Here is a 14363-nt window from a genome sequence, read left to right on the forward strand (position 1 = left end):
CAGAGATGTTTTTTCACCACCCACATACTGGTAGAAAGTATAAGATCTTGCATAGATTATCATGCATGAGCACCTACGTGATCTACATACTGATGTGTCCATGCTCATTGATGTACGTGGGTAAGACCTCCACCACGTTCCGCGAGAGGATGGCTAATCATCGCCATTCAATTAGACAGGCAATAGATAAGAAATCAGCTGACCAACCCGTTGCCCGACATTTCCTCCAGGCAGGACATACAGTGGCTAGTCTGAGGACTATGCTTATTGATCACGTGCCCCCCCCCCCTACGGAGGGGGGGAGACAGAAATACGAAATTACTACAGGTTGAGACCTCCTGGATCTACCGCCTGGATACGGTGGCTCCGAAGGGACTAAATATGCAATTGGACTTTAATGTCTTTCTTTGAATTGGATGTCTATGATTAATCGGTCTAGGGTATCGATATCAAAAGGATGGACTTGTCCTTGTTACGTATTTACAAAGTCTCTGAATCAACTGTGTTCAGTGTATTGCTGTGGCTTAAATAATGTTTCTCACTATACTCCATTAGACATGAATAACTGATATGGGTTACTAATGATTGTAATTTGATGCATTTATCTATTCAGAATACTTGACATGAATGGAGATTACTGTTCTAGGCATTAATGATAATAATGGCTCTTATGTTAGGTAATGCATTTGAAAGTTAGTGCGTTTTGAGAATTAATTGCAGCTCTAATGACACAGGTACAAGATCCGTTTGGGATCTTAGGTAGTATGATGATAATGTTCTTTTAAAATATTTGTGATATATAGGGTATTTCACTATGGTGATTAGAAGTATAGTACTTGTATTAGTTAGTCCGATGTTATCGGAACTACCGCCACCCTGACATGCGCATTGATTAGAGATGAGTCCACTATTATATTTAAGATGGAATGTCATGTGAATAAGGTACACTTTTTGGATTTGGAAATTTATAAGGTATCTGTAGACAATGTATGGAGGTTACAAACTACTCTTTTTCATAAAACTGATAAGAATTCTATTTTACATTATAATAGTTTTCATACCAAATTTCAGCGTGATGGGGTCAGTTCTTCGGGTCGTGCGGGTCGTGTGTAACAATACGGATAGCTATCACAAGAAGAAGCAGCTGAATGAGATGTCTGAACGTTTTCTTTAACACGGATATCCCTTTAAGATGATTATGGAACAAAGTAAAAAGGCGGAACAATGGACACAGGATGATCTGACGATTAGGAAATGCAACAAGACAGATGATAAACGTCTGAATTTCATCACCACCTATACCACGGGCACTAGCTATTTGGCTTCTACCATTAAGAAGAATTGGAATATACTCTCTGATGACTCTAGCCTTCCGTTCTACAAAACCCCACCTCTCAGGTTGGTTTATAAGAGGGCAAAGAATTTACAGGAACTTTTGGTATTAAATGATCCCCTTCACTGTTATGATGGGCGTACATGGCTACATAAGGGTAAACAAGGCTGTTTTCGTTGTGGAAATTGCATTATGAGCAATAGTCTTTTAACAGGAAGTACCTTCCACCACCCTCACACTAAGAGCGAAACAAAATGGAGTTGCAAATCAGGAAGAGTTAAAATATGTACAGGAAATTTTTCCAAAAATAGCCTGTTATCACCTCCCGAAGATTCACAAGAATCCCACTCAACCTCCGGGAAGACCTATAGTTTCAGGCATTGGGTCTCTCTGTGACAATTTGTCTAAGTACATAGATTATTTCCTCCAACCTTTAGTGAAGAACACCAGAGCTTATTTAAGAGATACCTTAGATGTTATAAATAAATATGAAGGAATGCAGTGGAAACAAAATTATTATTGGGTGACATGCAATGTATCCGCTTTGTATACCAGCATTCCCCATGAGAAAGGAATATCTGTTATTAGAGAAGAATGCTCTAAAAGTGAACTAGAGGACATACAAATAGAATTTATTGTGAATTGTATTTATTTCATCCTCACTCACAACTATTTTCTGTTTGAAGGGAAATTTTATAAACAAACTCGGGGCACAGCGATGGGGACAACTTTTGCCCCATCCTATGCGAATATTTTTATGTCCGATTTTGAAATAAGATTTGGACCAATAATCCTTTCTCAGAGAATATAGTCCGGTACCATTGTTTCATTGACGATATTATAATAATTTGGCAGGAAGAGTCTAAGGACATTAGTAGATTTTTAGAATATATGAATACCAAAAATCTTAAATTTACACATTCATCTTCGCAGGATAAAATTTATTTTTTTAGATCTCACACTATTTAATGACAAAGAATGTAATAGGGTAGCAGTTAAAAACTTTAGGAAGAGCACTGATAGAAATGGTCTATGCTCATAGTGGACATCTGAAAAAGTGGAAAGATAACATCCCTTTGGGGCAATATCAACGCATCAGACGTAATTGTACAAAAAGGGAGGATTATATGGTAGAAGCAATGGCCCTAACATCTAAATTTGAAGAGAAGGGTTATAATAAACAACTATTAAAAACTTCTAAATTAAAGGTAGATGGGATGGACAGAAAATCCCTAATTAAGTGATCAGGAAAGGGAGATACAAAAGGGTCAAAGGAAAGGAATAAGAATGATAATCCTAAATCTATAATGAAATTTAATAGTGAACATTATAACATTAAAAAGATTATAAAAAAACACTAGCAAGTATTAAGACTAGACCCTGTTCTAAAACAATGTATAGGCGAGAAACCAGATATCCTGTTTAAGAAAAATAAGAGATTTAAGAGCATGCTTGCTCCAACTAAGTTAAGAGGGCGGAAAGGAAAGGATACAAAATTAGTACAAGGGGGGATCTAACAATGGCACCTGTAAGTGCAAAACAAAAAACTGTGTTATGTGCCCTCACCTAAAGCCAGGAAATAAAGTGTTTTATAGTTCAGATAACTCAAAAGAATTCCAGGTCAAAAGTAGATGTACATGTTTGAGTACATATGTGGTGTATCAGTTAAAATGCAAATGCAATCTTATCTATATAGGGCGCACGAAAAGAAGGATCAGGCTGCAGGTCTGAGAGTCCCTGGGTCGTGGTGATGGACTCACGCACTGTGCTGCACTGTGACAACTGAGCTGACTGTGACACAGTGAAGTCACTTATAACTGTTCTGTTCGGCTGCTGCTGGAGATCAGGAAGCACAGTGTGTGAGTATCAGTACTGAGTAGTATGTTAAGTGTGGGGCACTCAGGGTGACCGGGTGGGAGGAGGTGCTCTTGCTTTGCCAGCTGAGTTGAAAGTTCACTCATTCACTGGCTGCCCTCAGCATTGGTAATCTATTTCAGAGCTGACTGTGTTGCTGAGCTGGGGAAATTTATGTGAGAGCTGGCAGAGAGTAGAGCGGTGAGCCAGGTAAGAACTAGTGCAGCAGCAGCTAGTTTTGTTTAGATCTTTCACTGTCTCGGGCTGTTTGGTATATAGCAGGAGCTGCCGCATTAGTTTAGTTTGTTTAGACAGATTTACAGCAGCACTACCCTGCCCTCTCTCTCCCCTCTGTTCCTTGTATTGGCTGCTTGAATGACCCAGCAGAGAAGGGAGCACATTATCTGTAGAAGTTTTGTTCCCCCTGGAACACAGCAGTTACAGGTCAGTGACACAGGGCTTACATACCTAATATATTCCTATTTATCCTATTTGCAGGCACCCAATGCTAAGCACACTTAATACAATGCCTGGAACCAAATAACAGCACTATCTAAATTACAGCTGTAAGATGCTACTTAGTTGTCTCTTTGGTATCATTTAAATGTGTATGCTATGCTTAGTTGTTCATTTTTGTGTGTGTCTGCATATAAGTGAATGCTATGTAGTGTGTGTATGTTGTGTGTCTGAATCTATGTGAATAATATGTTGTGTGTCTGAATCTATGTGAATAATATGTTGTGTATGTTGTGTGTCTGAATGTATTGTGTATGTTGTGTGTCTGAATGTATTGTGTATGTTGTGTGTCTGAATGTATTGTGTATGTTGTGTGTCTGAATGTATTGTGTATGTTCTGTGTCTGCATATATGTGTATGTGGTGCCTGCATATATGTGTATGTGGTGTGTGTATGCATGTTTATTTGAATGCTTCTCAGTGTGTGTGTATGCTGTGTATTGCAGTGCTATGCCTAATTGTCCCTACAAGTATGTGAAACTCTATGTATAATTCCTTCCCTAAATGTACCTATACTCATTTTGCATGTTTTGTTGCTAATTGTAGTTTACAGTATATTATTTCTCATTGTTCTTATAAACATTCCCTGTACCCCTCCATATTAATGCACACAAAAGAGGTTGTTAAATGAAAAGTGAATATTTGTATAGGTAGTTTATGACATATTTTACAGGGCCTGTGTGTTTATATAACAATAATTTTCATTGTATAAACCCTCAGGAACACAGAGGTGTTGAAAACCTGTCATTCAATTGCAAAATTGGATGAGCTGCTTTAAAAAAATGTGTCTAATTTCTCCTCTACAACTTTTCATCCTAACTCTTCCTCTTACTGATTCTAAAATGTATAACTTATGTGTGTGTGTGTATATACAGCACACACACAAATGTTTCCCCCCACCCCAGTGTTTAATGTTGAAAAGAAAAAAAAAAAAAGTATTCATATATATGTATGTGTGTGTGTGTGTGTGTGTGTGTGTGAGCTCAATGCCGCACACAAGCTGTATCAAGCCCGCACACAGAAAAATATAATTGCACACAGAAAAAAAATATTAGAGGGAACATTGGATGGTGCTAGTACAAGTTTTAAGATATGCCGTATAATTGTAGATCTTGTCATAATATAGTATTTAGGTATGTGTAATACTGTTCACGTGGGTTTTGTTTACATCCACACACAGTGACAGCATCTCTCCCCTCAAGTGATCGCATTCTTGGTAACCGGGACGCAATGTCTGGCTGTTTGTGTACCTCATCACCATGACAACGGGTGACGTGCGCGGATGCCGGATGATGACGTCATTGGTATGTGCGGTTGTTATGGATGCACTCAATCTTGGCGATCCTTAATTTGTTCGCAGAGTTGAGCAGCTGAGACTGTTTATGATGATTAGGTAAGAGTATTTAGGTAAGGGTTGTGTATGTTGTGAATTATGTCTTTACGGCCTCCATTGATAAAGGCTCCTGCGTGAGCCGAAACGTTTGAGCAAGGCCCTTGTTTCTCTATTGGTGTCATCACATATAAAGGAGTGGAACAAATTCCCTGTTGTCTGTGCCTGCTTTGGGGATCTAAACAACGCTGGAACCGAGCGTGGATCTCTACGAGAACTCTGTAATATGGTAAATTGCAGTGCACCGGGGTGTTGATTTGTTGGTGTGTGCCGTTTCACTCGCATATGTTATATATAGATTATATATATATATATATATATATATATATATATATATATATATATATATAGATTATATATATATAGATTATATATATATATATATATATATATATATATAAATGTCCTCCAAAAAGAGATAAGCACAGTCTTACATTACCACAACTGCCAGGGTGCACTTCACATAAAATATGTACGTTCCTTGTTTGCAATTCGCGATTTTTTCTACTTTGGGAACATGATTGTTCTATGTTGTTGATACTGGCAGAACATTTGATAAAGAAGTCATAACGACATTGAAACGTTATGGATGTACTTGCTTTTTGATATGAATTAAAAGTTATTTTTCACTAAAAACCAGTGAGTGCCATCTTGCAAACAAGGAACGTATATATATATATATATATATATATATATATATATATATATATATATATATATATATATATATATATATATAAATAATCTGGTATCTTCATATACCAATGATAGATACATAAAAAGTTTTTAACTAATGAGATACACATACATGACCTGAAAAAGGAAAAGTCCAAGGATATAAGAAATCACTAACACATAATCTAATCCTCTTTGAACTTTGCTGGACAGGCATTCAGTTAAGTAAAAACATTTTTTCCTAACATCATTGGGGATTTTCATTTTGTTGATTATTTCTAGCTCTCCAAATGCTTGGCAGTTTTTGCCCTTTGTTATTTCACTTTAACAACCCGTTTTTCAAAGGCGGCTCGCCTATTTTTCTTTTAAAATTTAGGTGTATTTGTTTATTTTCAAGTGCGACGATCGCAGTGTTTGCTTTCAATATATGTTTTTTTTTCTGACATCGCTACTGCCGGTTTTGTTGAGAGCGCTTTAGTATATTCTTGTGTGTGTGTCCTCTATTTCTGACATCTTTCTGTGACTCGTCCCCCTTCCCTATGATGTTGCGGGACACATTTTCCCACCCTTAGCTCTGCCTCAGACACGCTCAGGGGATAGTAAATTCTGTCAGGTTTTCCCTCAAGAAGTTATTTAGTACATTTTTTGCAATATTTGTTGCTCAATAGTTTTGCGACTGTTTCTTATATATTACTACTACTCCAGTCTCCGGTTTGATTCCCTATACTGAAGGGGGGGAATATTTAAATTAATTTAAAGGAAAATAGCAAAACTGATCAGTTATTTGATTCTATCCCATATTATTTTATATATTTAATTGTGTATGGTGTATTTATTTTCACTTAAAAATATATATCTGATTGTTTTACCATGTCTTCAGAAAATTCTACTGATATTTCTATGCAACAGCAAATGCAGTCTTTTTTAACTGCTGTTAATGATACTAGGCATATTCCCAAAAAGCTTCTTGTAAGAGGAAGCATTTAAATGTTGATAGCAATTTATCTCCTAAAGGTTCTTTTGAAATAGGGGAAAGATGTCTGCCTGGTTCAGACAATAATTCTGCGTTACTTAAAGAACCAAATATAATTTCTCCTGAAAATCCTGAAATTATTTATAAAAAGACTATTAAGTCTAAAATTGATAAAAACAAACGCAGAGAGCATGTTGACTTGGCTTCAACAACTGAGTCAGATGACTCCTATTTTTCTGTGTCAGGATTCTTCACTGTCCCTTTAAGTTAGAGGAACAATCTGATTGGCGGCAACGCCTTTAAAACCTAACTACTTCCTTTTACTCATTGCTTAGTAATTTTTTACCTGAAGCCTACCTGATCCAGATTTCCTGAATTCATTGGGGAATATTTAAGCTTACTGACACTATATTAATAATTAAGTCATTGTTGTTTTTTCAACTTACAGAAGCCTCATAATCTGCTTATCTTACGCAGCTTGGAAATACTACAAAAGTTAAATGATTAACCGCAGATCTACTTATTCCATCTAACCGCTTTATACCTGCAAGCATTGTCCGGATTACTTAAACAAAACATCTTTCCTCATTGCCTTATTCAATACCTGTAAGGAATCAGCAATAATACCGGACCGGACCAACGGCTCTACATTCTCCTCCTCTCTGTGACGTCAGACGCTACCGATCGCGGTAAGAGTAATTTCTTCCTATTCCTCCTCTCACAGAAAGACCGCTGCAGCTCCTGTATTACCGATAGAAACTATCTCCAAAATCCTCTAATAACTATCGCCTACAGCCTTCTACAACTACTAACTGATCTGGGATCACAGCGGTCGCAGGTGTAATTAAAAGAGCAAGCAAGCAAGGTAAAGAAAGACATTTTACTAAAAGTATTTGAACTGATTGAATAATACAAAGACTGTTTCTTAAGCCTGAAAAGTACAGATTCATTCATTCAAAGGACTGTTTATCCAATATTTCCTCTATTTGAAGTTATTATTTCAGTATTACCTGAGTATTACTTTATTTGCTGCAAATTCCTGGACTTTGGTTTCTGTTATTTTCCTCTAGTTTAAGTATATAATCTAGAGTTATTTGTATATGAAGTAATATACAGAGTTAACCCTTTAATAAACTTCACTTTATATTTACTGAATCCTTTTTCCTATAAAGGATTTCACATTATTCAGTGAAACACTACAATATTTAAAGGTACAGCAGTTGTGTTCCTTAAAAGGTTTTTGCACCTCATATTCTGACAACCTGTCTATAAATTATCTGATAATTTTAATGATAATCTTATTTCTGGAAACAATTAAGAGTCTTCTAATGTAGATTTTTTCCTCTGACTCTTCCTCCACTGATGAAGATTCTCCTAAAAAATAAGTCCAAAAAACCCAGACTAGTGGACAATGCAGGAGAACCTTATTTAGACCCAGAAGATATTGAGCATCCCAGATCCTCTAAATGGAGACCACTCAAAAGAATAGCCAAATTCCTAGCCTAAAAATCTAAAAGTATTCTCAAGGCCGAATGTCCTAGACCCGAACTTCCCAACTCCTCTCAAGCTACTCCCGAGATTGACCTAGATTTACTTAAATTAATTGGTACCAAAACATTTAATATTCACAAAGGTCTTGATAGGTTTTTAAAAGCCTGTCAGGACAAGTTATTAGACACAGTTGGTTACAAAATTAATGGAATTATCCGAAGAAGCCATTGCTAATGACTCTTCTGTTGATCCTATTATTATGAAACAGTGGGTATCTTTGGAGTGACTCTAATACAGCCTTATCCTGCCAGAGGAGACGTGTTCTTCTTAGAAAGTTGGACTCTAAACTCACTGACTGCCCCTACAGAAATGGGCCCCAAAGCTAAGGGAATTTTTGTTTGAAGATGCTGGGCTTAAAGAGCTCAATAATTACGTATCTTCCCTCAATTCCCTGAATAGGATTAAAACTCAGACAAGAAATTTTTTTAATCAAAACACCAAGCTTTTTGACAGGGCAGGGAGAGGTAGAGGATGCTTCCCCGGCTGTTTTCCATATGTATCCAGGTCTCAATATCAAAACTATCCAACCCCTGTATCTTCGTCAGCTTTTTACCTACCAGAGGCAGACATTGGACTTCCAGATCCTTCAGAAACAGACCTTCAAGGAGACCCTACTCAGGTAAATTTGCCCATTTATCTTTCCACTCCTTCTTTCCCACAAAAAATAGGAAGCAGGGTTTCTCTATTCTCTCACAACTGGTTAAATATAACTTTATCTAAATTTTATATAAATCCCCTCCCAAACTTCCATTCCTTCTCCAATATTTTTTTCCCATGCAGGCTCCCTCCAAATAGATTTAGAATTAAGGGAGCTAGCAAAGAAACAAGCCATAGAAAGGGCTCATTCAAACAACAAGTTTTACGTCAGCAACATGTTTCTGGTGAAGAAAAAAGAAGGTTCCTTCCGTTCTGTTATCAACCTAAGGAACTTCATCTCCTCAGGGACTGCTTACTTCAAGCAGATTGGTTGGTTCGTCTGGATTTGAAAGATGCTTATCTTTCAGTTCCAATTTTTCATTCTTTCAGGAATGTTTTGAGGTTTCTGTGAAAAGACAACCTTTGGCAATGTGTATGCTTTCCTTTTGGTCTTTCTTCAGCTCTTGGCTTCGAATGAGAGTTGTATTATAATTTATTTAGACGACATACTAATCATGCATCAAGATCATATTTCTTTATTAGATCACCTAAATCTTACAATAGAAATTTTTTAAAACTTGGGTTTTGTTATCAATTTCAGCAAATCAGAACTCATCCCTTCTCAATCTCTTGTTTTCTGGGATTTATAATAGATACTTAATCCGCTTCCTTGAGCCTTCAGACAAGATCAAGAAAATAAAGAAATCTCATATGTGCTTAACAAACCTCTTTTTCCTATTTACACTTTAGCTAGCATAATTGGTCTTCTTTCTTCCTCCATACAAGCCATTTTTCCAGCTCCCCTTCACTACCGAGCCCTTCAAAGATGGAAGATTTTTTATCTTCATCAAGGTTTTTCCTATTTTTACAACATTGCCTTATCGGAAGAAGCCAGATCGGAACTTTTATGGTGGCTAGCCAACTTAGCAGCTTGGAATGGGAGAGCTATATTTGGATGTTCTCCAGTGATTATGTGCAGACGCCAGCAAATCAGGCTGGGGAGCAAGATTTGGTCCTCTTATTACAGGAGGCAAATGGTCTTCGGAACGAATGAAGATACACATCAATTGCTTGTAACTCTTAGCTAGTTATTTTGATGTCAAAAGCTTTATTAGTTCAGATCACCCTATCTCAGTTTTACTCAAGATGGACAAAATTTCTGCTGTCAGATATCTCAAACGTTTGGGAGGAACTACTTCAAAAATATTGCCAGATCTAACGTCAGAGTTTATTCCTTCTTGTTTGGATCTCAAAATTCAGATTCAAGCAGAATTCAAGATTAGGGATCTCGTTACCTCCCAGATGCCAGCGACTGGAAATTGAACTAAAAAAAATTCCATTGACTGTCTCTTCTCAGAGGTCCCTTCTCTATAGACCTATTTGCCTCTCGTCTGAATCATCTAATGTTTCCTTTGTTCAGTTGGAGACCAGATCCTCTAGACCTAGCCACGGATGCTTTCCTTCAGAAGCGGCCCATTCAGGGAGCTTATGCTTTCCCTCCTTTCTCCATGATTCCTCGAACAATTTATTTTGTCAGGAGGAATCATCCTATTGATAACCCCTTGGTGGCCAGCCCAAACATGGTTCCCAGCACTTAGAGATGTCCTTCCTTCATCATCTTCTTCCCTCTCAACAAGACCTTCTCTTGAATCCTTCCGGAGAGTATAACAATCTAGTTCTTCAAGGATCATTACATCTATGATATCAGGGGATCCTGGTCCTCTGAGGGTCTTTCGGAAGGAGCTAGATCCCTTCTTCAAGAGTCTTGGGCTCCAGAAACCATTATACAAATATGCATGAATCAAATGGTCTAATTGGTGCAGTAGCAGAAACCTGGATCCATTTTCAGCTCTTGTAAATTAAGTGATTAATTACCTCACTTCCTTATTCTAAGCTGGATTGGCTTACAGATCTATTAATCTTGCTCGATCTGTTATTTCAGCTGGTCATGTCCCTTTATCTGACATCCCTATTGGACAAATTTCTATTAAAAACTCATGAAAGCCATCAGAATTAAAAAAAAAAAACTTCTGCCCCTAAACATTTTTATTTTTGGGATGTTGATTTAGTCATTAAATTCTTTAATAATTGGCCTCACAATAAGGAACTTTCCCTTAAGCAGTTAACTTGTAAACTTGCTACTTTATTGTGTCTTCTGTCTTGTAAAAGGGTTTCAGACATAAAAGTTATAAATTATGATGCTAATATGTTCTCTCTTATGGAAGTAATTTTCTCTATATCCAGAAGAACTAAATCTCTTTCATCTTCCTTTTTCTATCCCTACTTTATTTTTTTAAACTCTGTGTTGTTTCTTTTCTGAAAGAATATGAATTCCGAACTATAGCTTTTAGGTCTTCCTCCTCTTCTCATCTCAACTTCGTATTTCTTTTGTTCCTCCTCATTTACCCGTCACTACTACCTCTATTAGCATATGGGTTAGATGGATTATGTCATTAGCTGGTGTGGAAGATACATTTCCAGCACATTCAATCAGAGGGGACTCAGCTTCTAAATCTTTTTCCAAATCTGCTTCCCTTCAAGAAATTCTTAATGCAGCAGAATGGGTTTCTGATTCTGTTTTTCGTCAATTTTATTTTAAACCTATTGATTCTGTTCCACACCATCTTATTACATAATTAGGAATTATACTTAAAACTTGCAAAATAGAGTCTATCTGCCCTTGTAATAAAATTCTGATTATCTAACATAGTGGCGGAATAATCTAGATTTTATTAGAGACAGACAAATATTTTCCCTCCCTTTTTTCATGGTGTTATCCATGTATTATTCCCTCCCAAAGGGTTATAATGTAATATATTTGATACTACTTAATATAATCTCTTTTTCAGCTCCAAGCCCTGCCAGTTTTCAAACCTGGATTCCATATACCCCCCAAGATGACCTCTCTCCTTCAACAGACAGAATTCATCAAGATGTTCCTTCTTGTCTACGACTACTTCTCAAGTCTTCTATATGTTATACCATTTTGTTCTGCATTTTTGCATGTTGTTCTGAATTTTGTTGTTTGTTCCTACATTTTTCTTATTGTTAGCAGCAAAGTTCAAAGCGGATTAGATTGTGTTATGGACTTCTTATATCCTTGGACTCTTCCTGATTGGCTGTTTCAAGTCCTGTATGTGTATCTCAATGGTTAAAAACTTTGTATGTACTTTATTTAAAAAATGTTTCAATGCTTTAAGTGCTGCCTGTTCAGTAAAATAAAAGTATTTGCAAAATATTTTGTGTCTTTAATAAAATCTAGATTACTCCGTCACTATGTTAGGATAATCCGAATTATATGGTAATAAATAAACACACACATGATTGTAATATAGAATGATATATTTATCCTAAATCTCTTAGCTAAGAGTGATGGCTTCAGGTTTCAATACACCAGTGCACTCAGGTTACAGCAATATTCAGGAATACTTCTGTCCAGGGAACTTCTTGTCTGCACGACTTATAGAACAGTTTCTGGTGTTGGTTCAGTCCAGTAACAGAGTTATTTTGTTCCAAACACAGAGCACCAAATCTGCACGACTTTCTCTGTCCTCTACAAAATGGAGACTCGTGTGCTGTTTATAACTCTTTCCTTTCTCCCTTTCCCAGCACAGCTACACCTTCAGATAAACAAAGCAACGTCAAGCCCCCCTCTCACACATATTTCAAAGGATCAAAAGGGGGGAGGTCATCCCACTACAAACATTTATAAGTCACTATAAACATAGACGTTGCTTATCTGTAATATGAATCATATTTCATCATTCATAACGATTGCAATCCAAGTCTTAATTTAACAAATGCAACGTCTACTCTTTCAAACTTCATAGGTCTCATGACTACATGTTCTTAGTGTTTAATCTCAATGTAACGTTGTAGAAAAGTAGAAAACTAAAAAAAAGATACATAATGAATACATGTAAACATTTAAAGAAAATAATTTTCAATATGTACAAATCTCCAACATTGGTGGCTTGTTACAGGTATCAAACAAATAAGTATCTGGTTAGATATCCATCCATGTGATATCCATGTGTCATCTGTAGCGAGGTGTCTTCATTGATTCCAATATTCAAAGATAGAATATCAGGGAATCTTCTGATCGCCAACCAATCTGTAGGAAGGTATGATTAGAAAAAAAAAGGGTGAGCATCTTTTACTAATTACAATAGTATTTCTGCTTACTATATGATGTTTAATCACTGGATATAAAAAAAATGATTTTAACCTACTACTAGTGTGTTACCTCTATTACATATCACTAAAACCTACCAGCCCCCTGAGTAATGGGCATTCTCAAGAACCTATATTGTTGGGTTTAAACCTTGTATGTCAACAAGTTTTCAATTTTGTAGTTGACTAAAAGTAAATCTGTAAATCACCGCAATACAGTCACAGTCAAGGGGTTAGGTTTTATCTCATTTGGGGGACTCTGTCCTAACAGGTGTTTTTTTGTTTTTTTTTTAAACCCCCAAAATGTTACTATCAGAGACACTACTTGATTTTGCTCATTCAAAAACTCTTTGCACTCTTTGGGGTGATAGTCTTAAAAGGAGTGCATTCGCTATGGTCGATCACCACCTGCAACGTGTCTGCCTGTTTGGCTATATCTGGGAATGTAGCGCTCAAATGAGATGCTACTTCATCCACCTCCCGGTAGTTAAGTGGCATATGTTCAGAGCCACCTGACTCAGTTATAGGACAGACTAGTGTTTTAATAGCACTGGGTTGAATTTCTACCTTTTACAGTCCCCCAAACAGTCGCTTTTGCATCTGGCAAACAGATGTGTAGGGGCAAACAGGTGTGTAGGAGCAACCACTGTGGTCCATGTTGCAGATTTTTTTAGGACATCTTAATCTGGGAAACATGAAGAAGAACACCCCTCACTAACTCTGGTTGTATTGTCTCTACCAAAATTATAACTTCCCAAAATCTGTTCTTTATTAGAATTGGGGCCTGCATTAGTGGATGGGGCTACTATAACAGGAACTGCCCTTGTGTTCCTCCCCCTCAGACTTTCTCTCATGGTAGGCCCTAGGTATTGTCACATGCATTTTTTTAACTTTGTCTACTGTTGCTAACACCTTATTGTTTTTCTGTCCCCAGTACTTCTCACATCCCTTAACTACATGTCTTTGTTGGTCTCTGGCACCTGGTTTTGCATACTTCTAGAGATCCCTCATTTTGTTGTAATGGCAAAGTCCTCCACCAATTGCTCTTTTCATGTGGGGCAAATCATGTTTGGGATAATAGGGCCTGGTTTGTTTGTAAGGCCTGGTTTGGAGTTGAAGGGGCTCAGTCAGAGAATACAAATGTAAACTGTCACCATCTGTATTGCGTACTCGTGGGTTCTTTTGTATAACTGATTTCCAGGTTTACATTAACTCTGCTATGGGAATACCATCAATTTCTTCCCTAGGCACTCCCATTATCAG

The 14363-nt window shown here is 37.0% G+C and overlaps 1 long non-coding RNA gene across 1 annotated transcript; it reads left to right on the forward strand.

The window, feature by feature from the left end:
- The first annotated feature begins 3314 nt into the window (after nt 1–3314).
- LOC128656876 (uncharacterized) lies at nt 3315–11863 on the forward strand. Its single transcript, XR_008402068.1, has 3 exons — nt 3315–3397; nt 4883–5006; nt 11777–11863. It is a non-coding gene; the product is annotated as an uncharacterized LOC128656876 (long non-coding RNA).
- Nucleotides 11864–14363: the final 2500 nt, after the last annotated feature.

The sequence above is a fragment of the Bombina bombina genome, chromosome 4 (assembly GCF_027579735.1).
Source record: "Bombina bombina isolate aBomBom1 chromosome 4, aBomBom1.pri, whole genome shotgun sequence".
Lineage (NCBI taxonomy): Eukaryota > Metazoa > Chordata > Amphibia > Anura > Bombinatoridae > Bombina > Bombina bombina.